Raw genomic sequence first — 25648 nt, forward strand, 5'->3', positions numbered from 1 at the left:
AACAGTCATGTTACAATTACTTACTAACATGATGAGCAAAAAATAAAAATAGATACGCTTAAAATAGCAGCCTGGAACTCTAACGGCCTACAACAAAGGGCCCTAGAAACTAAAACATTCCTGTATAGCAACAACATCGATATAATACTCGTCTCAGAAACACACCTCACAATAAAAAGCTATATAAAAATACCGCACTACACCATATACGACACCAAGCATCCCTCAGGGACGGCACACGGAGGGACGGCAGTAGCAATAAAAAATGACATTAAACATCACCTACACAGCCAGGTCAGTAAGGAACATTTACAAGCAACCACCGTTACCGTACAGACTAACAGCAACCAACTGCAGTTGTCAGCAGTATACGTACCGACGCGACACAAAATCACAACGCAAATGTGGGAAGACTACTTCCGACACTTAGGTGACAAGTATATTGCAGCGGGAGACTATAACTCAAAGCACACACTATGGGGATCAAGAATCACCACACCTCGAAGCAGAACCTTGGAAAAATACATCAGAAATAATAAGCTCAATATATTATCCACAGGAAGACCGACATATTGGCCGACAGACCTGAGCAAAATACCTGACCTACTTGATTTTGCAGTTACAAAGGGACTAAATGCAAATAAACTACATATAGCACCCAGCCTCGAGCTTACCTCCCACCATATGCCCATAATAATTACATACAGAAACAAACCAATACTTTACAGCAGCACAGAGAAGCTATGCAATAAAACCACCAAATGGCAAACATTTAAAGAAATAATTGAGAACAAAATCAATTGTAACATCCCATTGAAAACACCTGAACACATCGAACAAGCAGTAACAACACTTACTGAAACTATCCAAGAAGCAGCATGGGCAACCACTATACCTGAACCAACCAATAGACAAACAAAAATAATTCTGCCAGACATCCTCGAAATAATTAGAGAAAAAAAAAGCGAAAGCAAAATGGCAAAAACATAGATCAAAAGAAAATAAAAAACACTTAAATAAGCTTGCAAAGGAAATTAAAAACAAAATAAAAGAACACAATAACAATGAGTTCACAAAATTCATAGAGTCACTATCTGCGTATGAGAACTCCAACTACTCCCTATGGAAAGCCACAAAAAAAATAAAGAAGCCAATAAAACTAGTCCCAGCAATCAGAAAAGCAGATAATACATGGGCAAGAAGCAATGAAGAACAAGTTGAACAAAGAACAAGCTGAAGAATTTTCCAACCACCTAAGCAACGTATTTACACCGCATATCATCAATAATAGCAACCACAATTGTCATACCGATGTGATGCGTTAACAACTAGAACCTCAAATGACAAACACTATATCATACCTAAAACAACAGCACAAGAAATTAGAAAGATAATCGGGAAAACAAAAAACAATAAAGCACCAGGGATCGACCTAACCAATGGTAAAATTTTAAAGAACCTTCCTCCAAAAGCGATACGACTAATCACAATAATTTATAACGCAATATTAAGAATCCAATACTATCCTAAACTATAGAAACTAGCACAGATCATAATGTTACCTAAACCAGGCAAAGACCCACACCAAACAACATCTTATAGACCAATATCACTACTTCCCGTGTTTTCCAAAGTACTAGAAAAAATAATTTACGCCCGCTTAAAACCAATAATAGAGAAGGAAAAATTAATACCTGATCACCAATTTGGATTCAGAAACAAACACTCCACGATAGAGCAAATGCACAGACTTACAAATGAAATAATTCTAGCATTAGAAAACAAACAATACTGCACAGCCCTCTTTATGGACATCGAGAAAGCATTTGACAAAATAAACCACGAAAGTCTACTTCAATCAATCAGAAAACAATTCCCGGAGCAGATATACTATTTAATTAAATCTTACTTAAGCAGCAGAACCTTCGTAGTAAAAATTAAAGACACATACTCTGAAGTTAAAGACATCAATGCAGGGGTTCCGCAAGGTAGCGTCTTAGGACCAATTCTATACACACTTTACACGGCCACATACCAACAACTTCTAATAGCAAGATACTGACATTCGCGGACGACACAGCGGTGCTAGTCAGGCACACTGACCCTGCAACAGCAGTCACATCACTACAAGAACATATCACAAAAATAGAAAAGTGGCTTCAAGTTAAACAAATTAAAGCAAACCCCGATAAATGCAACCACATTACATTTACACTGCGAAAACAGGTACCTCCAAACATTACACTGAACGGCACACACATAATACAAACAAGGCAAGTCAAATTCCTAGGACTCCACTTAGATACACGATTCACATGGAAACAGCGTATTGAATCTATAATAGACAAAATACAATTAGCAAGGAGACAAATGTGTTGGTTAACAGGTCGAAAATCCAAACTAAGCATAGAAAACAAACAACAACAGTAAACGCCCCATGGTACGTTAGAAACGAGGACATACGGAAAGACCTTGGAATACCAACGATCAAGGAAGAGATTAGCAGATTCGCAAGAAGGTACAGAGAAAGAATAGCAACGCACCCGAACCGGCTGGCAGCGGAAACGATCAACACAACCATAGAAAGGAGACTAAAAAGGAAACACCCAGCAGACCTCACAATGGATATATCTTAACAAACACGAAGATGGTACCCCATTGGGGGTAGCCACCCACATGATAATCAAACAGATAAAAAATTCTACCAAATGTCCAAATTGGACAAATTATGAATGTGAAATTTTAAATAAAAAAAAAAAAAAATTATATGTACTTTCTGTAGGATTTAAGGTTTGATTTAAAATCATTCCTTCATTTCCTTTATTGTATAACTTATTTTCTTTGCTCCTACTTGTTGTTTGTTTTTTGTCTTCTACCGCTATTTTACACTTTGTAATTTATTTTAGTGACCTTTCTCTTGTGTTTCTTTCTTATTATTATGGTTACCGTTGCCCTTTTGAGCTTCTTTTATTTTGCTATATTTTCCTAACGTCTGTCTTACTTTTTCTTGATTTTTTACTAAATTCACTGTCAGAATTTGTATTTTCTTGTTTTCCTTTTATTACACTCTATATTGTTTCCTTAATGTCAATGGCATGAATTTTGTAATTTGGCCAATTGTGGAAATTTACAACTAAACATGAAAAGCAATTAAGTAACTCCGGAAATGAATGTATCTGAAATTTTCTTTCAAACATTACTTTTTATACCATATTCAAGTGTAATTGTGAAATCAATTTTAATTTTTATATACTTATTTTGCATTATACATCATATATATATATATATAATTCTTTGTATTATAATAATATAAGGAAATTACCTTTTGATAAATAAACTAAGGAAAATGATTATTATTTTTGATATTTATATATGAATATATATTATTTTGTCATGAAATTCAATGCACACCTCAATTTAAACAAAAAAAGAAAAGGATGTAGAATTTGTCACAAAAGCGGAAATTTTTCACATTTATGCTCCAGGCACGAAACCCATGATATTTTCTCTTCACTTTTTAATTACATTTCCAATTATTTCGATTTTTCTAAATGCTCTTTCACGCATTTTTGCACATGCTATCTTTCCCTTGTTACTATTTCTGTTACAATGTTAAATTATCTGTTAAAATATTAAATTGTCTGTTACAATTTAAAAAATTGAAAGAAAAGTCTGTTAAAATTCATTTTTTCAGGAAATTTCAAGAGTTCTCGTTGCCAGAAATTTAAGGTGAATGGATTTTGTAATATTCAGGCAAACTGACTCCCGAGTAAGATAAAACTTCATAAATTCTTGCCTATGTACCAATTGCTTTGGTAAGTTTGTTTCTTTATTCTCTTTTAATTATGGAATGCATTATACCATTTAAAGAAGGTCATAAACTGCATGTGTGCGTTATCTTTTCTATTCGTTATTTAAAATTGCAAATGAAAAGAATACGTTTCCTTTTTGTTTTGTTATATACACACTTGTATCAATGGGATCATAATTCTTGGGATCGTAAGATACCAATATTCTGTCTTGAGTGAACCCAAAAAGAAAACAGTTTACCTCACGACGTTTATGAGGTTGAAATTCCAAAGGTACGTCTCTTTTATCTTTTCTTGTGGTTCTTACAGCTGAGACCTTTGGATTTTAACTCGTAAACAAGTTCGCTTAATGTGCAATTTATAAATATTTACATAGAACTGTCCGGTTAATAAGGTTGTTTTCTTCCTGAAAGTACAAACTGGCACGGTCGAATTACGATTAAATTCTTAGCTCGCGTGCTAACGTCGAAATATCTGCACACGCGAGGTTATTGAATAATTTCTATCGAATTCATTTTCTTTGAAGATTCTTCACCGGTACAACATTTTGGGACCGACATTTATATTTGATAAAATATTACCGATGTTACCGTATAGCATGGCTAAGCGCAAAGCAAAGATAACTTTTATATTATCATTGTCTGAATTGTATGTATTGCGAGAAAGATTATTTATTTCCATTATTACCTCTTTCCCTAACCAATGTCTCATTTTCTTTCATAAATACAAATTTAATAGATCGGCAATAAAATGTTGACGAGGGTTCAGGTTTTGACCATAGCACTTAATTATATTCATCTAAAAAGCAAATACAAATAAAAGCAATTACAAACAAAAGTTCTGTTTCAGATGAACTTTGTTTAAAGTGACTTGGAATCCAGCTTTAACTGGTTCAAAACATGCATGGATTATACTCTTCGCTATTCTTAGGACATTTACAAATTATTATGTCTGTCCTTCTCAAGTTAGAAATTCCACTTTTTGTGAAAACGCTATTGTAATTACTCGAAAACAGTTTATTTAACATTATTTGGCATCCTTTAGCCTTGTGCCTATTCGTTTCTATACATGACCAACATATTCTTTCTTTTAAACAACAATATCTTCATATGGATTAATATCTTTATGCGTTTCGCTATCTCCATCTCCAATACATGTACTATAATTGGCATGATGTTTTTTTCCTGATCTCATAAATATTTCTGTGATGACATCAATTTCCACTTTATTAGCACTGATATGGTTTATAGTGCAATTATCTTTGTTGCCTTCATACTAATCATTGTACTGTTCTGCGCCCGTTTTATTTTCCCATGCAACGTTGTAAGATTGATTTTACAATTATATCAAGATACTAGATTTTACAATTATATCAAGCACTTTCTTACTGTGTTTCCCGAGGAGTGTAGCAAGCCCGCACGAAGAATTCAATTCTCTCATTTTCCTGGCGTTCTCTCTTCCGAAACGCTAACTTTTCTTCTGTCTTTTTCGGTAGCTCTCGAAATTGGACGATTATATACCCGTAAGACAACAGAATGTAAATTTTCCGGACAGCCATAGTATCTATTGATAGCCAATCCCTGAAAAATATCCATTAGGCCATAAAATAAATTTATCTTTCCCATTCCGCTCTCTAAAAGTCGCCAACACAATCCTGCGATTTATTTCAGATGACTTGGTATGGATTGGCATTGCTAATTAGTGGAGATGAATTGAAAAATTTCATCCAATACTCACACTTAATTGCAATTTTGGAACCTAAGCCGCGGTTTCTGGTTCTAGAAGATTGAATTTTTCTTTTGCAATTCTTGCAAATAACACTAGTTGCTATCATCGAAAATGCAGCAACAAAGTTCAAGATATATTAACTAAGATCACTTGCGAACACTTCATTGTTATCTCTATTTTACAATTTTTTAGTTGATACGCTTGTTATTCGGTTCAGCAACGTGTATCATTCGAGGTACAGTTGATGTACACGTAGAACGCCATATTAGACCTGATGCAATTTTCGTGAACCCATCTGCTGCTATATACGCACTGCAGCTAGTTCTCATCACGAACGCTATCACTATAAGGTTCATTTCATATCAAGCATTCTGTGCGAAGCAACAGTAATGTGTAATGTTGCCAATATTGAATCGCTTCTTTAATAGGAAGGCATTCGAGATAGATTGCTTTCATCTTTGATTCTGTTTGGTTTCAGTTTTCTTGAGAAGTGCGCAACCGGGTGTAACATACTGTTATCTTGGGGTTGTTTTAAAACGGCTCCTAAACCATCACCACTTGAATCTGTATAAATGAATATTTCTTTGTTTTGCTCATATGTTGCTAGGACCGGACTTGAACAGAGATATTTCTTGATCTTCTGAAATGATTTCTCATATTCTTCATTGCAGATGAATTCGACATTTTTCATTAATAAGTTATGAAGTGGTTCTAGGAGTTTGTAGGCATCTTCTATAAATTTATAATAAAAATTAATTTTCCCCAGTAATTGTCTTATATTCTTTTTTGTTCTTTGGGCGTTCCAATTCCATTGTTTCTACAATGATTAATATAAAGAGAATGTCCCGCGAAAGCGTACGTGAACACATGCTCAGTGAAGTGCACTGACACCGATTCTCTAAACTGATAGATTCGAACGGACTTGAAGTGACTTGACGACTAGCCAGATAGAAAGGAGCGCGATATCATCGTTCGACGCTCTCTTAGAGTAGGCCGAGAGACGACCATGCAATTTCAAAAACTCGTCGTTCTGTCGATCACCCAATGCAATCACGTCCTGGTGACTTCAGCAGTGAGTGTTGGAGAAAGACGCCTTATCAGTGCATCGGTTGGCAAAACAATTAAAAGACGCTTTACGAGAGATCGAAACATTCTGTTGATGGTGTGCATGAATATATAGGCTCCAAGTCAGACGACAACGATACGAACTACAATAAACTAAGTCTATGAAGGGAAGCTAAACGCTACGATTAAATTTTACAGATAACTCACACTTCATGGACATAATCGGAATAAGTTGCGATACGACGTAAGAGATCATATAATTAATCTAATGAGCAGTGCTAGTTAGTTAAACCATCAGTCCTCAACATTTATGCAAATTTCATGTACTCATCTATGCCATATAATACACTGAATCCATCTTTTTCTTAGATTTCGGTGATATAACGAGTTCATCACAAAATATACGAGCCCGAGCGAAGAATTTTGCATTTTTCATTTTTCCACTGCTACATTTTCCTCATCTCTGCTAAGTGCGCTCCTGGTTTTGAAAGATTTCTTTCATTCGGTCTTTTTTTCCAGCCTGAGTAATTTCTTGTTCGACCTGGCTTTTGCATTGTTCCGAGATGATTGTTACAGTGTTCCCTGTTTTCTTTGCTTTTCTCTTTACTCTTTCCTTTGCTTGACAGATAGATTTGATTATTTTGGGGGAAAATATAAGTGCTGAAGGCTTTGCATCCTTAGACGTCACTGATAGCGTTCCTACGTCCTTAGATGTGAATAGTAGCGTTTCTATGTCTTATAATAATAGGGCTTACTACACAATATTGATCGCATGTTGGTCTGTTGGATCCTCTTGTATTATTCTTTTATTTTGTTATTGCTTAGTCCTTGCCTTTCGGCTTTGAACGTACTTTTGGTTTTACATCTCTTACATCTCTTTTCCACTCTATTCTATTGCACTACCTTGCTTATTTTACCTCTAAAAACTAAAACTAGAAACTACAAATTAGCAACTAATGACTAAAAAACTATTGCAACTTTGGTCTTTAGCCTCCTTGCTGTGCATCCTTCCTGTCGTTTGCCCTTCTCTTCTCTATTATTGCCTTTAGTTCTGTTAAACCTTCTCCAGTCTCATTTAGCGTTTTTCCTATGTTCTTTGGTCCTCCCGTTATTTCACATTCTTCTATTACATACCTCAGGTCTTCTTTCCTTCTACATAGTCTGCATCTTTTTTCTCCCTCTTCTTTCCGATATTCCTTTGCTTTAGTCTCGTTTCCGCATCTGAATTTGTCAGTATTTTTCTGTCCTTTCACTTCATCCTTCCTTCTAAGTACTTTGGTAATTTTTCTTTGGCTATGTTTCTGTAGTGTATATTATACTTGGATTCCTTTATCCTTTCCCCCCTCTCTTCTGCTTCTTCCTTTCTTCTTTCTTCTATAATTTGGTTTGCTGTCATCCTTTCTTGCTCCTCTCCTGCTTCTATCTGCGTCCTTCCTCTTCTCACATCTTCTAGTCCCTTCTTTCTCTTTCTTGTTCTTTTCCCTTCATGGCCATGAGGTAGGATGTCGTGATAGGTGCGGAAGGAATACTCAGATGTATTCAACAATAAATATTTATTAACAGTAATATTCGATGAGTACACTTGTACTAATCCCCATTTTCCTCATTTTCTCCTCCAGTTTCTCTCTGTTTAGTCTGTCGAACGCCGCTCTTAGGTTCGCAAAGCAGGTATATAATTTCCCTCTTTCTTTACTTATGAGGTGGATAGGTCGTGATAGGTACTGAAGGAGCATTCGGATATGTTTAACAACCAAGATATTTATTCACACTTATGAGGTGATCGTCCGTAATGGTGCCCGCAAGAAAATACCCTTGATTTTCAACAATAACGTTTATTAGACTCTTAACAATTAACAACAAATAACGTTTAACCACGGTTAACGTTTAACAACAATTAATAACAAGTAACGATTAAAACTGAACTCTCAAGAGTAGACGACTCATTTCTCTAATTGTGTTTGCTTCTCTTAACCTTTCGCACTTCGCGGCTCGGGGCAGAATGAATCTTTTTGGTTCAAAACCGAACAGATCCTTTCCTTTGTTGCCCCTCGATATCCCCACTACGCGCGCGTTTATTAGAAGTCCGCGACGGTTGCCGCGTATGCATTCTACGCTTTGAAGGTATAGCGCTTTGTGCCGCGAAGCCGTTGGAAATTTCCGTGGTCGAGTGCTGCCACATCTAGCTACTTGTCTATGATGTGGTTTATAACATAAACCGTATCGGTCACTTCTCTTCCTTTTCTGAATCCGAATTGGCTCTCTTCCAGTTTCTTTTCAATCTCTGCCTTCAGTCGTTCGTCCAGTATCCCTGCATAGATCTTGTATGCTGTATACATTAGTGTTACTCCTCTGTAACTCTTCGCTACTCTCTTGTCCTCCTTATATATCGGGCATATCACTTCTTTTTTCCAATCCTCTGGTATCCCCTGCCCATTCCATATTTTCCTTAACAATTCCCATAACGCCTTCCCCACTTTCTTCGGTGCGTACTTCCATACCTCATTTTCTAACCCGTCTTCCCCCGTTGCTTTCTTTTCCTTCAAATTTCTTAGCTGGTATATCACCTCTTCCTTCTTTATATTATCTTCTGTTACGACCGTTCGTGGAGAGACGCGGTCGCTAGGAAAACGCTTCAGCGAGAGGCGTAAATTCTCGCTACGACTCGGTTAATCGACGCCGCGAAATAGTCGTTCCCCTGTTTCGATTAGAGGTGGTTCAATGAATTTAACACTGTATAATAAGTTATAAATCACAATTTATTCCAACAACTTTGTAAAGAAGATAGTTTCGCTGGTGCGTATGTATAAGATAAGTGAGTGACTGCTCTACGGGTGTAAGCCCGGTCAAAAGATGTTGACTGTTTGAAAGATGGAAAATCAGTGCAGTTCGGCGACGATGCTGTGGTGGAGGAAAGCTAAGGATGGGTGTGTCTAGTGCACGGGACCATCGGATTTGTTGGTGACGATTTTGGCGAAGAGGTTGAGGGAAATAGCTTTGTTGTTAATTGGTTATTTACTATGGTGGTGGGTGAAGAGGGATGCTCATCGCCCTCGAGATAAATTCCTGAGATTTATGGATGGTACTTGAGACTATTGAGGGTACGCAGTAAGGATCCGAAGACATCTGGCTGCCATCTTGCCCGCGGTGTGTGACCTGGTTTAGGTAGAGTGTTGCCCGACGCAACATCTTCTCTCTCCTCCGTTATTTTCTCTTCCTCTCTATGCCCTCCCCCGTTTTTCTGCCCTCTTTGTGCTCTGTCCCTTCTAAAATTTCCATAAAGTGATTTTTCCACTCTTCTTTGCTTATATCCTCATCTATATCTTCTCTATTTCTTCTGTATTTATTTATATATTTCCACGCTTCTTGTTCTGTTTTGATCTTCTTTATTTTCTATATTTCTCCTTCTTCGTGTCTTTCCTTTCTTTGTTTACACCACTGCTTGAATGCCTTTTTTTCCTCCGTGAGCGCTTCTCTGCTGCATTTTCCTTTCATAAACTTTGTCATCTTCCTTCTCATCTCTATTTTCCTTTCTTTTCACTCCTTGTCGTATCACACTTTCTCCTCCATGCCCCATTTCCTTATCTTCACTTTCTTCTTTGGCATTGCTTCATTTATCTCCTTTTTGATTTCAGTCCACATTTCCTCTACTGTTTTTCCCCTGCAGGTGCAGTCTTTACATTCCTCCAGGTATTTTTCCACACTTTAGTTTGTTCATTCCCTTTTCTCCTTCTCTTCTTCTTTCTTTTCCTCACTTTTTGTAATTCCGGCCCCTCTATTTCTATTTCTAACAGCATGTGGCCCGACTTTGTTCTTTTTCCTACTTTCATGTCGATTATTTCTTCTGATTTCCAATCACATAATCTATTACTGAGTTTCCTCTCTCCCCAATATATGACCACACCTCCCCTTCTTTATCTCTTCCATTGATTATCATCCAGCCTCTCTCTTCCAGCTACTTTAGCAGAGTTGCATGCCCAAGTAATTTTTTAGTACTGTTCTATCATTGATTCATGTAGGGCAGTGGTACAACGCATGCTCCGCATCATTTTCTTCAGCATTATAATCCCAGCATCTTGAGTGTGCCTCCTTATTAATCGTCTTACGATCTACGTTAAATATTCCATATCCACTCAAGATCTGTATGGTAAAGTCTTCAATATTTCTTCTGTACTTCTTGAAAATACAAGCGTAATTTATAAGTCTCCTTGTCCAATTATCCTCCCTATAATAACTCCATTCTTCTCTCCACTTTTTCTCCATACGTTTGTGGCGGATCGGTATCAACAGGACGCCGACAGGTCGAGGCATCAACGCGGCGCAACACCTCCTGGGCGATCCGCGGATACCAACCGCCAACACCAGAGGGCTACGACGACAACGAGTCTGTCTCTCTCGCTAGCGGTCGAATATACGGGCGAATGATACAAATACCGCACCTAGCGAGACTCCCTCTACGTCTAAGGCAGGGACTACCGGGCATAGCCTTACTGACGAGTTCACCGGTAGTCCCGGGACGAAACGCAAAACTCTCTTTCCATCCGCCACACGTTCTTCCACTGTCCTAATCCTTTCTATAAAAATTGAGGCGGCTCCTGACCTAGAACGGGTGTTATACCTGTTGTTTTACCCTTCTTATCTCATAGTTTTCCGCCTGTAGCTCTGTTTTAAAATATATCGATATAGTGCCCGTAAGCATACACAGTGCTGACACGTGTTGCGTGCTGTCTCCCGGTTCCAGCAATTCTGTTGTTATTTTTAAGGATCAAACTACGTTATGTTTTGTTTCTTTCGTCGTGAGTGCTTGTTGTTTTCTTGGTAGTGTCGCGGATGATTGACGCTGCCAGATCAAAAGAGAGTTTTGCGTTTCGTCCCGGGACTACCGGTGGACTCGTCAGTAAGGCTATGCCCGCTAGTCCCTGCCTTAGACGTAGAGGGAGTCTCGCTAGGTGCGGTATTTGTATGATTCACTCATATATTCGACCGCTAGCGAGATAGACAGAATCGTTGTCATCGTAGCCCTCTGGTGTTGGCGGTTGGTACTCGCGGATCGCCCGGGAAGTGTTGCGTCGCGTTGATGCCTCGACCTGTCGGCGTCCTGTTGATACCGATCCGCCGGAGTAGTTTTGTATTTTTATTTTGTTTACCCGGAGTTTGTAATTAAAGCCCCGCGGGGCCGTGTTTACTTCTGTGATCACGAATCTTCGTGTAGTAATTCAGGCCATGCCAAGTTGTAAATACGAACAAAGTAGTCGCGTACGACGGAACACATTCAGTCAATGCTCGGTCTCTTCAATACGATATTTGACAGAAATTCAAATTCGATCTCCTTGCAAACGAGGCTTCGGATGAACAAATCTTATCTCTTTCAGCGACTTGTATTGCAATTTTTTTTTGGATACCCTGTGTGATACTGAAGTTACCTGTAACATCACATATCAGCATATTTGATAGTTTTTCTGTAAGTTCCGACACAATGTGTGCAACTTTTAAAAATATTTGCTTCATAGAAACATTGATCGAAGGGAATAGTAGTCTCATTTTCTCGGCTATTTTACACAAGCTCTGTGTTATACATGTTACACGTAACATGTTAGGATAAAATAATTTTAAACTTCTTCCAGCTTCCAATATATACGAAATCGAATTAGTTACGAACAATAGTTCTCAGCAAGTGTACATTAAAAATAACACATTTTTGGGGGAATTCATAAATCGTGTAACGGTTGCATGATTTTGTTTCCTTTGCAATTCTTTATAAACAAATGAATGAGACGTTGAAGACTGCTCTTTCACATGATGTTTAACCATCACGTTTACTTATGCAACATCCGACTTTATCCAACGATTATTTCATCAATTTAAATCTAAATATATCTTCCTCTAGCGTTGACTTGCTAAGAATATTTTTATTTGCATATTGTTTCAAAAAATTTACCAATATTACGTTATTTAAGCACCTATGGACCACATGTAGTTACCATTACTTCGCATAAATCAGTATATACGTTATTTTGAAGTACTATTATATCATGTGTCACTGTATAAATCTTCTGATTTTGCTTCAGCATTTCTGTTGTACAGCCCAAATTGGAAAATGTGGACGAATTTTGGATCTATGTTATTATCGTTTTTGGCTGAACTTTGTTTTAGGACAAAATCACGAATTAATCACTTTTTTGCGATCTATCAGTTTTCAAAACGGGGAATTCGAAAATCCTAGTTTTAAGTTTTGGGATCCAGTGGTACAGAGTCGCATTTATGTAAAATTTGCGTGGTATTTTACACTTTGTTTTAGCAATAAATTGGATTCTGGATCTTTCAATGAGTACAGTTTATGGAGCCAGTGACTGCGCGTGGATGGTAATCATTTTGACCTATTGAGTCAAACGTGTTTGATTACATGTATTTTGTATACATGTATTTGGTTTTTCATTCTGACGACTCAAGAACACTTGTATACAGCAAACCCGGATTAGTTCGATTACTTTTTGTAAAAAAAAGGCTGTAATATTACTGTTTTTTCATATTCTTTTTTTGTTTTCGGCAAATTGAAGTGTTGCATAAGTAATCTATGAATTGAAATATTTATTCCTTTTTTAAATAAAAAACATTAACATTGCAAGTGCCTGGTCTTATCCGTATGTTCAGGTCAGAGAGTTCTCCCATTACTGGTGACATCCACCTTGAAGAACGGTAAAACTTGTTGCTACTTGATGCGACCGGTACACAGGTGCTGAACATCTTCTTTGGAACATGTACCCACCAATTACTTCTAATTTTCCATTCATCTTAAAAAAGTGGCAAATCCGAAAATTCGGATGTCCACCCTTAGGAACTCGCCTTTCAACATTGTTTCAATCATCGATCTGTAATAGAACTTTATTAGGTAAACTTACTAAAGTATTGTGGCGGCACTTGACAGTAAACTTCTCAACAATTTACGTCGCGTGACGCACAACACAAAGACCCTATATCTGCGGACAAGATGATTGCCAGATGTCGATACATTCGTACCGAATATTTCCAGCTAGCCTAAGGACCGCTATAAATCTTAGGATTTATTTTAGCTAAGGTCCTCCAAAGAGACAAACAGTCTTTGTTTATCAGTCTCGAAGTCGACCACCTACCACTGGGACACACGAGAAATCTGCTATCTCTCACGTACGATGTTTCCCGCTAGCAACACCCTCTCAAGGGCAGCTAGCATCCTTTTCCAACGACCAACACGAATTAGCCAATAAACATTAACGTACATTTCCCTCACTTTCCGAACCAAAGCTTTTCTCAACGAATCCGATGCCTTCGCATTCTTAGACACATCCCAACGCAGGCTTCCTCCGCAGCAGCGTCGCGACAAAAAAGTCAGTCTATTACAGCGAGTCAACATACAACGATCGTTACACTTACACGGTTCGAGTCGAATAATTACCTAAGCTCTCGACATCTCGTGCAATCATTGCCCGCGCTCGTAGTGCATCTCGAACCATAGCTATCCGAGCTGTAACTTATAACCGCGCATTCGCGAACCAAATATAATCGCGAGTCCTGCGTCAAGTGTACTCATTGACATTACAGTGAATAAACATTTATCGTTGAATAAATCTGAGTTTTCCTTCCGACCCTATCACGACATATCACCTCAGTATTTTTCTACAAGTCTGTGCATGCATCCTCCTTTTTTCCCAGAGCTGTCTTTATGCTCTAAAGAAACTTGGTTACATTAAGTTGAATCTCGAGACAGTTCAGTAAAAGTTCGTGTGAACGATGCATTGCAACAATATCAGTGTCAAGGCCTGTAGGTAACAGTTTTTTCCAATGCGTCCAAAGAATTCATTTACGTTTTTTCACCACTGCGTTGTTTTTTCGCTCTCTTTTTATCGTGTTATGCACCTTTTCGCAGTTATCGAATGTTTCCTGCATTTATTTTCAGGTTGCCACTAGATGGCCAATTATGTTAGTACGAACTAATTTTTTGCGAATATAATATACTCAATGTAACATGTACGTACACTCAAGAAATAGAATTCAATTAGAGACCAGCTAAGGATGGGGACAAAGATGAGGATTGTGCGAATTTTTATGGCGACGTCAACTCATTGGACGATATAATGGACATAAGCCCATTTGGCGCCAAAGAGAAATGTAAAATACTCTGAAGATGCTTTGCTTTGCATAGTCATATGGTATGAATCATTGGATTCCGTAATTTCAAACTTGGATTTGTGGATTCTACACATTGAAAACTACAAGATTGCAGATAAAAAAGACAATGATTTTTAGTTCCCTACAGTAAAGTTCAACCCCATTTTTTAATACAATTGCCAGTTTTAATGCATAACTGACAGAACAAGAACACTACTTTGGAGTATGTTGCTATAAACAATATATTAAACTTTAATATTATATCCCAAATAAAATGTTTAACTCAGTAATGAAAAATATATAAAATAGCACAATATTGATCGAAGGGCTGCTCTGAAAAGATATAGGTTTGCTTTATCTCTAAGAGTCCAGGATTGCACGTTATTATTTTGTGATAGACACTCTTGAGTTTGCAATCCTTCAATCATCCGCCTATAAAAACTGTACAATAACGATTATTCTATTTCCTAAAATAATATCAATTACTCATTCACTTATTATTTTTATAGTACATTACGCATGCTATTTTTATAATTAATTTGTTATTACTTCACGCAACCGTTTGCGCCCACCTTGCAGCGGTCGGTGAGAACTCTAACCCACACTTAAATAATAATACCCACACTGTTACGACGCCTAAAACATCTGCACGCCAGCCCGCGCGACCGGACAACAACCGACCTGCGTAACGGCACTTCGACCCTCAATAAACCTAAGGACCCACCATAACTTTCACTTCCCTGCATTGTTTCGCCATATGTCTTCAATCCGATTGTCTTGAAGAATTGCTAAAGCCTAAAAATATGCTCGAAACACAGTCGGTTTTAGAGGTGTCCTTGGGTTTATTAGTCGCCTTTAAAACACGGAGAAAGCGGGTATGCACCCATTAGGAAAATCCGAATAGCCCTGTAATAAAACAGGCTAGGTTTTTCTCACACACACAGTCATTTACGCACCACGATGGTAGAAGACTCCCTACTCATCCCTTCGAGCAGTAGTGCAGCATGACCAATCGACACCGCGGTTCGTTACCCTCACTTTTCCTAACGAAAGTGGGACCAACGAATCCGCGTTCTTTAGGCACAGGGGCACACCCACACCGAACTTTTCTTCCGTATTAAAAAAAGAGCGACAAACAGTCTATCAACTAACGCCTAACGCGGCAGTCTACACATAGCGCGAGAGTTGCATACTTCACGCACATCTTTGGTCGGTTCTCGGTGTTGTCGAACATACATCTTCTCTCCTAAACATATCATAGTGCTAAGTCCATTGACACATTAATTTCCATTATAAGAGCCCTGCTCTAGCGTACATATCTATCGCATCTTCGTGCGACAAGTTGTTAACTATTTATTTCTCTACGTCATTGTAACTAAGTGTTGGAAATATATACTTTATAATACTGTGAATCCCAGTGTTATACCAACTCAATCACCCCTTATTATCTCAACGGAAATCAGGGGATCGATCAATTCGTGGTGTCGATTGTTATAATCGTAACGGGGATTTACGACCCCCGTTGACGTCTCTCCTCGCGAGTACGTCTCCCCGCAATTGGTCGAAATTACACACACTAATAAATGTTGATATTCTCTTTTTATTGAGCTAGTATATAAGTTATAGTAGATAAGTTATAGCAGGCATATGTTGCAGCATCGTATATGTATCGTTATCGTATATGTTGCGCCATTATTTTAAGCCTTTGCTCGCCGTACTCTCGTTTATAAACAAAAGGTAACCTGTAACTAATACTGACGCTCGCATTGCCAAATACGCATATCTGTAGTCAAATATACTTTGTAGCGATACCGGCATTTTTTACGAATATCTCAAGAACTAAGACCGATCCTTAGTTATACAGTAAGGCCCGAAAATATTCGGACACTAGCACAACTTTGATTTCTCTGCCCTGTACTTGAAATAAATACGAAAAAAACAATAAAAACATTTTGCCGTATACTGAACTGTATTGTATAGGTCTCGAAGTAAAAAACTTTGTATTTGAAACAAAGCGTTTTTTAAATATAAGAAGTGTTGAAAAATGTGAATTTTGGTGTTATAAAAATATTTGAACACCTTATAAATTAATGTTAGAAAAACTAATATGGCAATACTATTTTTCATAAAAGTCCAATATTTTGTCCGATACCCCTTTTGTTCAATAATGTGTTAGTAGACGGTCTTCCAGATGTTGAAGATTATTTTTTATTAATAATCGATACTGTAATTTATTTCTCTATTAGATGAACTTTCTTCAGTATTTATTCTTATATTTTTGTAAGATTGTATTTTTTACTAATTGTGCGACCTAGTTTATTCCATAGGGACGGTCGTGCTTCTGTGAAACACTCGTTATCTTAGTTTGATATCTTAAATCTATAATGCATTGGAGTATTCTCGTAAATTTTGAATTCACTTCTCCATAACATGTTTCAAAATCATCGAAATTGCAGAGAATGGAACGTTTCTTCAAGTTCGCTGTTCATTTTATTTCACGAATCGTAATTAATGGATTGCGCTTTATTTCGCGAACGATACGAATATCTTGCCGCAGCGTCGTTTTGCGTTTTCTACCCGTTCTTGGCACATCTTCAGCGAAACATCTCTCTTTGACTGAATCACATGGCTTTCTTTTTTTTTAAGCTAGAAAAATTTACCGAATGTCCAGCTGGACAAATTGTAAATTACAAATTACTTTCGGCTTTGGACGAACTTTCGATTTTACATCCCTTATACCTATTTCGCTTCTTATATATCTACCTCCCCTCTTATCCATTATATTATATTGCACTCCCTTAGTTATTGTATCTCTAAAAACTAAAAAACTAGAAAAAACTAAAAACTAATGACTAAAAAACTATTGCAACTTTGCGCTTTTGCCTCCTTGCTGTGCTTCCTTCTTGTCGTTCCGCCCCGCCTTGTATTGCCCTTCTGCTCTTTATTATTGCTTTTAGTTCTGTTAGTCCTTCTCCAGTCTCATTTAGTGTTTTTTCTATGTCCTTTGGTCCTCCCGTTATGTCACATTCTTCTGTTACATGTTTCAGGTCTTCTTCTTTCCTTTTACATAGTTTGCATCTTTTTTCTCCTTCTTCTTTCCAGTATTCCTTTGATTTGGTCTCGTTTCCACATCTGAATCTTGCTAATATTCTTCTGTCCTTCCACTTCATCATCCCTTCTAAGTACTTTGGTAACTCTTCTTTGGCGATTTTTCTGTAATGTATGTTATATTTGGATTTCCTTATCCTTTCCCCCCTCTCTTCTACTTTCCTCTTTCTTCTTTCCTCTATAACTTGGTCTGCTGTCATCCTTTCTTGCTCTTCTCTTGCTTCCATCTGTGTCCCTCCATTTCTCACCTCTTCTAGTCCCTTCTTTCTCTTTCTTGCTCTTTTCTCTTCTTGGCTATTTCCCCAGTTTCTCTCTCTTTCCTTTATGCACTCCTTTACTAGTTCCTTTTTTTATTCTAAGGCTTTCTCTTCATACCTTACTGCTCTTCTTAATGCTTTTTCTTTGATTTATGTTAGCTTGCATTCTTCTATCAATATATAATTTGGTGTTGTCATATCTAAACCTAAGATCAATTTCACATATCTTCTTTGTATGCTATCCAGTCTTTCTTCCATATTCCAGCCCCATACCAAACCGAAAGCCCTCAAACTACAAATTAAATAATAAAAAAAGCATCTTTCTGACTCCCATTTTCGAGAGCTTATATTTTCCAGGCATTGCAGACAAGGAATATCCTTTTTTTCTTCGCTGAGAGATCCTCAATCTCTATAGTTCTCTTAGTTCTCTACTGCTTACCATAATCAATAAAATATTACCGTTATTATTCCAAGGTAGATTATAAATACCGATGAAAGTAGCGCAAGTGTTCTAATATATTTAAAAAACAGTTTCACAATAAATATTGCAATAGTTCTTTACAAAAAACCAAGAATTATGCAATCGTTGACTTATCTTCCGACGATGGAACTCGTTCTTTCTACATTTTTGACTTGTATGAGTATGAGAATTTTTTGCCAAAGCAAATGATATATATAGTATCGTTCAATTACTGATTACATTGATATAAACTATCTTATACTTTTATTTGCGATATTTTATACATAAAAATATTTCTTGCATCGTATCGTACAATTTTAAATTACTCTCAGTGTTATAAATAATTCTGTATGATAGTTATATAATTATTTCATTCTGATCGGTTGTAATTAATTGTAGATGATTCTCATATATAAAAGCACTGACACAACAGATGATGTATAGAGGTTGTGTTGCTTTAAACAAGAGACATCCTACTTTTTTACATTGGTTACTTGTATTTTCCATTTTTTCCAGTAATATTATTATTCGTTATAGTGCAACCTGACACTACATTTGTTACAGACTACATCATGACGCATGTTAATGACTCCAAGGGGAAATGTTACATATATTTTATAAATTATATATATTATGCTAAACGCACTGGGAAGATCGCTGTCATATGTTGTAGAATATTATATGATTAATATTATATGAAATTTATGGAGGGAAACATAATAGAATCTTGTTATATCTCTTATTAATTGCTATTGACGTGTTTTGATAGCAGAGTAATAAAGTACAAGTTTACTCAATATTTTATTGTTTTATTCCTTAATGAATTTTGGAAATAAGTCTTCCTTCATTTGTTAGTAGAAATGGAAAGATAACAGTATAATTGCTTAGAAGTTCTACGAAATATAACACAAGCAAGAGCAGAGAGCAATCGCTTTCCCAAAAATTTATTTGCTAAAATAGTAGATCCTGCGATAAACCGTTCAACGTATTTTGCTACGATATAAACATTTCCAACACTGCAACGTTAGATATCATTCACGTCTCAACGTAAAGAACAATGTATAGAATTCATAAAGATACGTGCACAGTATACAATGCAGAAAACATTAAAGACAAATTGTACTTAGCGATGAAAAAGCAATCCGTCTAGATATTTTTTTTTATTATTTATTTATTTACATTTTACAATTTGTCCAGTAGGACATTTGGTAAAATATTATAGCTTAGTGATATAGCAATATAGCATGTGGATGGCTACCCCCAGTGGCATACCATCTTCGAATTTGATTGATTTATTTCTTTAGTGTGGTGAGTGTTTGTATGTTGGGTTACGTCCTTTGTGAGATCTGTTGGGTGTTTTCTTTTTAATCTTCTTTTTATGTTTGATGTGCCGACCGTTTCCGCTGCCAGCCGGTTCGGGTGCGTTGTTATTCTTTCTCTATACCTTCTTGCACTTCTGTTAATCTCCTCCTTGACCGTTGGTATTCCCAGGTCTTCCCGAATGTCCCCGTTTCTAACGTACCATGGCGCGTTTGCTATTGTTCTGAGTATTTTAGATTGCATTGCCTCTATTTTGGTTATATGGCTCATTGCTGCTGTTCCCCATAGTGCTATTCCGTATGTCCAGATTGGTTTTATGACCATTTTATATTTTTTTAGTTTGTTTTCTATTCTTAGTTTGGATTTTCGACTTGTTAGCCAGTACATTTGTCTCCTTGCCATCTGTATTTTGTCTATTGTTGCTTTAATATGCTGTTTCCATGTGAGTCGTGTATCTATGTGGAGTCCTAGGTATTTGACTTGCCTTGTTTGTATTATGTGTGTGCCGTTTAGTACAATGTTTGGTGGTTTCTGTTTTCGCAGTGTGAATGTAATGTGTTTGCATTTATCAAGATTTGCTTTAATTTGTTTTGCTTGAAGCCACTTTTCTATTTTTGTGATATGTTCTTGTAGTAATGTAACTGCTGTTGCAGGGTTAGTGTGCCTGACTAGTACAGCTGTGTCATTCGTGAATGTCAGTGTTTTGCTATTGTTAGTTGTTGATATGTTGGCCGTGTACAATGTGTATAAAATTGGTCCTAGGACGCTTCCTTGCGGAACTCCTGCCTTGATTTCTTTAACTTCAGGGTACGTGTCTTTGATTTTTACTATGAAGCTTCTGCTGCTTAAGTATGATTTGATTAATTGGTATATCTGCCCCGGGAACTGTTTCCTGATTGATTGAAGTAGACTTTCGTGGTTTATTTTATCGAATGCTTTTTCGATGTCCATAAAGAGTGCCGTGCAGTATTGTTTTGTTTCCAGCGCCTGTAAGATTTCATTGACGAGTCTGTGCGTTTGTTCTATTGTGGAGTGTTTGTTTCTGAATCCGAATTGATGATTCGGAATTAGTTGATTCTTCTCTATTATAGGTTTTATTCGGTCGTAAATTACTTTCTCTAGTATCTTAGAGAACACCGGAAGTAATGAGATTGGTCGGTAGGATTTGATTTCGTGTGGGTCCTTGCCTGGTTTGGGTATCATTATAATTTGTGCCCGTTTCCAAGTTTTTGGAAAGTATTATATTCTTAGTATTGCTTTAACTATTATTGTGATTTGTCTTATCGCTTTTGACGGAAGGTTTTCCAAGATTTTGCCGTTAATTAGATCGATTCCTGGTGCTTTATTATTTTTTGTTTTCTTAATTATGTTTCTGATTTCTTGTGCTGTTGCTTTGGGTATGGTGTAGTGATTGTCGGTTGGTGTACTAGTGGTTAGCGCATTGTCGTCCGTATGACTATTGTGGTTGCTGTTGTTGATGTTGTGTGGGGTGAATGTGTTGCATAGATGGTTGGAAAATTCTTCAGCTTGCTCTTCGTTGCTTCTTGCCCGTGTGTTGTCTGCTCTTCTGATTGCTGGTACCATTTTTGTTGTCTTCTTTATTTTTTTTTGTGGCTTTCCATAGGGAGTAGTTGTAGTTCTCGTGAGCAGATGGTGACTCGATGAACTTTGTGAACTCGTTGTTGTTGTGCTCTTTTATTTTGTTTTTTTTATTTCTTTTGTGAGTTTGTTTAGGTGTTTTTTGTTTTCTTTTGTTCTGTGTTTTTGCCATTTTGCTTTCGCCTTTCTTTTTTCTCTAATTTTTTCGAGGATGTCTAGTGGAACTGTTTTTGTTTGTCTGTTGGTTGTTTCAGGTATAGTGGTTGCCCTTGCTGCTTCTGGGATAGTTTCTGTGAGTGCTGTTAATGCTTGATCGATGTGTTCAGGTGTTTTCAGTGGGATGTTGCAGCTGATTTTGCTCTCTATTATTTCTTTGAATATTTGCCATTTGGTGGTTTTATTGCATAGCTTCTCTGTGCTGCTGTAAAGTATTGGTTTGTTTCTGTATGTAATTATTATGGGCGTATGGTCGGAGTTAAGCTCGAGGCTGGGTGCTATGTTTAGTTTATTTGCGTTTAGTCCCTTTGTAACTGCAAAGTCTAGCAGGTCCGGTGACTCGAACTAGGAATGGTCTTAACCGCCCTCGATAGAGGGTTGCTGGTGGGAGGCGTCGTACATGAGAAAAACTAACTTTCCTAGCATTCCCGACGGAAAATCCCGTTGTTCTTCCATCTCCGACATATTTATACGATGAGGAATTTGAATAGTTTGAAGAACTCGTACTCAGAGTTATCAGGCCATAAAAATGAATGGTGCAGTACAAAACGATCATTAGTTAGAGAAAATGAAAAAAACATAAAAGTGAACAGATTAAAAACGATAAACTTACGTTCTGAAGTTTGAGATGGAAACGGGAAGATGATGCATGTGATATTATATGTGAAATCAGATGACTACGTGAACATAACACGCGAGGAAAATGGATCCAGTTATTGCTGTCAGATATACAATTCAGTGCACATCAATTTTCTAATCATGAAGAGGACATTTTCATTATTTCACAAACGAATACATTTGTATACTTGGAATCTAGAATTGTGTTTTATCTGTAAAATATATGTCTAGAATTTTAACATATTTTTCTTGATACAAGGATTGTGCAATGTAATATAGTAACAACAATATGAAATAATATCAAGTTTCAATTTGGATAAATGAACAAATGAAACATTTGCTTGTCTAATACTTACAAATAAAGCTATACGCAGTAAAATTGCAATCAATGGAAAAAGGTTGTAAGATGCAAAAGCTTCTGGAAGAAAGTTGATGAACATCTCAAAAACATTCGAATATTGGATATCTTAAACACGTCCGCACATTTATCGAGAAGTAGGTTGTTCATGACACATTTTCTATAAGCGTATTTGCATTTTGTTGCATAGAAAAATGCAATTCGCATAATTTGATCTCCAGTTGCTGAACACAAGCACAAAATTTCACCGCTATGGTTACAAACAACACATTCCGTAATTTCTCCATACAATAATCTTCCTACCGTTGAAAGCTAACTATAATAATATTATAGGTGACAATACAATCAATACGATACAATGCAGCGGATGCAGTGAATGCTTTGTGAATAGCTATGTTTCTCACCAAAACACAGGTGTCGAGTTCATTCAAACTTTATAGCAAATGTCAGTATTATTTCAGAAATGATATAAATAATAAAAATAAAAAGTAAATAGTTTGTGGCGGAGGTTGTCGCTGCCAGATGAAAAGAGAGTTTTGCGTTTCGTCCTGGGACTACCGGTGGACTCAGTAAGGCTATGCCCGGTAGTCCCTGCCTTAGACATAGAGGGTGTCACGTCGATTCGGGGTAATTTCACGTTCCGCAAGCAAGGTGAGAGATTCGTACTTCAATTTTGATTGTTATTAGAAAATTTATTAAACACTGACAGAGTAACGATACAGAATGGTCAAACAGCACAGAAAGAATGTCCAGTACTGACTTGAGAGGTACCTTTTTATATCAAGGACTTGGTTCCTGTGGAGGTGTTATCGCTGGATGCCGGTCACATAGGGTTTCTATTACTGTTTAGTCGCTATTTTGCTGGCCAAGGTATGTGAGATATAATCATCCTTTCGCTGCGTTCTCACGACCACCGTGACAAGGGAGTCTCGCTAGGTGCGGTATTTATATCATTCGCCCGTATATTCGACCGCTAGCGAGATTCACAGACTCGTTGTCGTCGTAGCCCTCTGATGTTGGCGGTTGGTACCCGCGGATCGCCCGGGAAATGTTGCGCCGCGTTGATGCCTCGACCTGTTGGCATCCTATTGATACCGATCCGCCACAAGTTTTCAAAGGTTGATAATTGAATAATAGAAGTATCTAATGCTTCTTTCTTCTTGGGCTTCTGGCGACAATTTTATTCATAAATCCTTCGAGATTTGCAAATATGAAATTATTGCATTCAAGACTGTCAGTAGACAACATGCAAAGAAAATCTTGAAGACACACAATCAAAAAAAAAAAAAAAAAAAAAAAAAGAAAATTGACACAGTCAACACAAATAAAAAGATTATTTAAGTGAAAACGTTTTCACTCAAGGATGAAATCCTTATATAAAAACTACAACTCTGCTTATAAGTGCAATTTCAGCTTGGATTTAAGGAGCTTGTAAAATATTCTTTCTAACATCCGAGTCTATTGAAACAATCGCCTCATAAAAGCTTCCTTATAATATATGGACCATATTATTCTGAATATCGAGAAGCTTTTTGTCAAGTGTTCTACCAATTTCTTAAACTCAACTCAGTTTGTGAAACTACTTAAGCAAATGTTGCATTGCATTACGCTAGTAAATTTAGATGCACAAAATTTGATCTATATGAACGTTTGCTGAACTCGATGTATTTATTACCGTTATGAAACATTTGCACGCTTTAATAGGAATACTCTTGAGATGACGATGCTTAAACGAAAATGTACCAGAATTTCTTCAATCTCTTTAATGACCGAATGGCGAATACGTATTGAAGTCGTGTACAAGTTTCCGCAAAAGTGACGACACGTTCGGACAAGATTGCTCGATGGGAATCAGTGCAAAAAATGAGGCTCTTAAGTAGATGGAAAAAGAAGAGGGAACAGATAGAACACAAATATCACAGTCATCTGTGTTGGGTGACGATTAACTATACCGTCCTTGAAGAATATTGTAACAGATTCTGGTGTATTTGACCATATTATATTTCGTTGCATACTATTTCATCGATCACTTATTTCCACTAGAACAGACAGAAGAACAGATACTTATCGTGATCTTAACTTCAGAAAGGAGGAACTTCCTATGATATAAATTCGGAGCAGGAACATATATGAACCTGTGTCATTACCTCTCTATTGTTAGATTAAACGTTGTTTAATCTAAACAAAATTTATATTCGAAAACGTGACAAGTAAGAGAATGATGAAACAAAACGCAATTTTCAGAAAAAAATTTAATTAATTTAAGCAGTGAATAGAATTAGTAATATAGTGCTATAAACAGTCATAGATATATCAGTTTAATATATGGAAGATAAGAAAAGCATGTTAGTCGTATTGAACGGAGAGATCCTTTCAACGTGATAATGTTCGATACACTTAAATTTACTGAAACTATTATCTTTCTGAAAATATTCAAACCCTGATTTGTTTCGCACATTTATCAGATCTGAGTATTACGGAAAGTGTTTGGATAGATTTAGTCAGGAGTGTTTTCACAAAAGGAAGTCAATCATTTCAAGCAGTAAGATTAAATTCAATTATGAAGTTCTGGGAAAATAATATAATTTAGCAGAAAGATATTCGAAAACTAAGAATATAATCGAAATATAATAAACATCTTACAAGGGAACTAAAACATGAAATATTATAAATAGCGAATAATATATTCGTTCTACAACACATATTGAATAATGTTTCATATAATTTTGCTACCTCCGGCTTACATTCTATTTATATTTTCCTCTATAATTTTCACAACGTAGTTATGAATTAAATATATTCTCATAATATATGTTCTACTAGCGATTTTCTATATGTTCAATGAGGTGTGCAATATAGAAGGTGTATAGAAAATATATATGTTTTATTTATCTACAGCTACAAACTAGAATATCGAGCATGTTATCTCTTTCCTACGGATTGCAAATTGATAAATTGCAATTAATGA

General features: G+C 36.7%; 2 protein-coding genes and 1 long non-coding RNA gene across 3 annotated transcripts in view; 2 read left to right on the top strand and 1 right to left on the bottom strand.

Moving 5' to 3' along the window:
- LOC126868981 (uncharacterized) overlaps window positions 1-25648 on the bottom strand; it is a 269690-nt gene that overhangs the window by 140397 nt on the left and 103645 nt on the right. The gene's annotated exons all lie outside the window — the stretch shown is intronic.
- Window positions 1-25648, top strand: part of LOC126868409 (uncharacterized) — a 340260-nt gene that overhangs the window by 21217 nt on the left and 293395 nt on the right. The window lies entirely within an intron of this gene.
- LOC126869008 (uncharacterized) lies at window positions 1362-15364 on the top strand. The gene is made up of 3 exons (XR_007690803.1): window positions 1362-2790; window positions 3695-8270; window positions 14533-15364. It is a non-coding gene; the product is annotated as an uncharacterized LOC126869008 (long non-coding RNA).

The sequence above is a fragment of the Bombus huntii genome, chromosome 8 (assembly GCF_024542735.1).
Source record: "Bombus huntii isolate Logan2020A chromosome 8, iyBomHunt1.1, whole genome shotgun sequence".
Lineage (NCBI taxonomy): Eukaryota > Metazoa > Arthropoda > Insecta > Hymenoptera > Apidae > Bombus > Bombus huntii.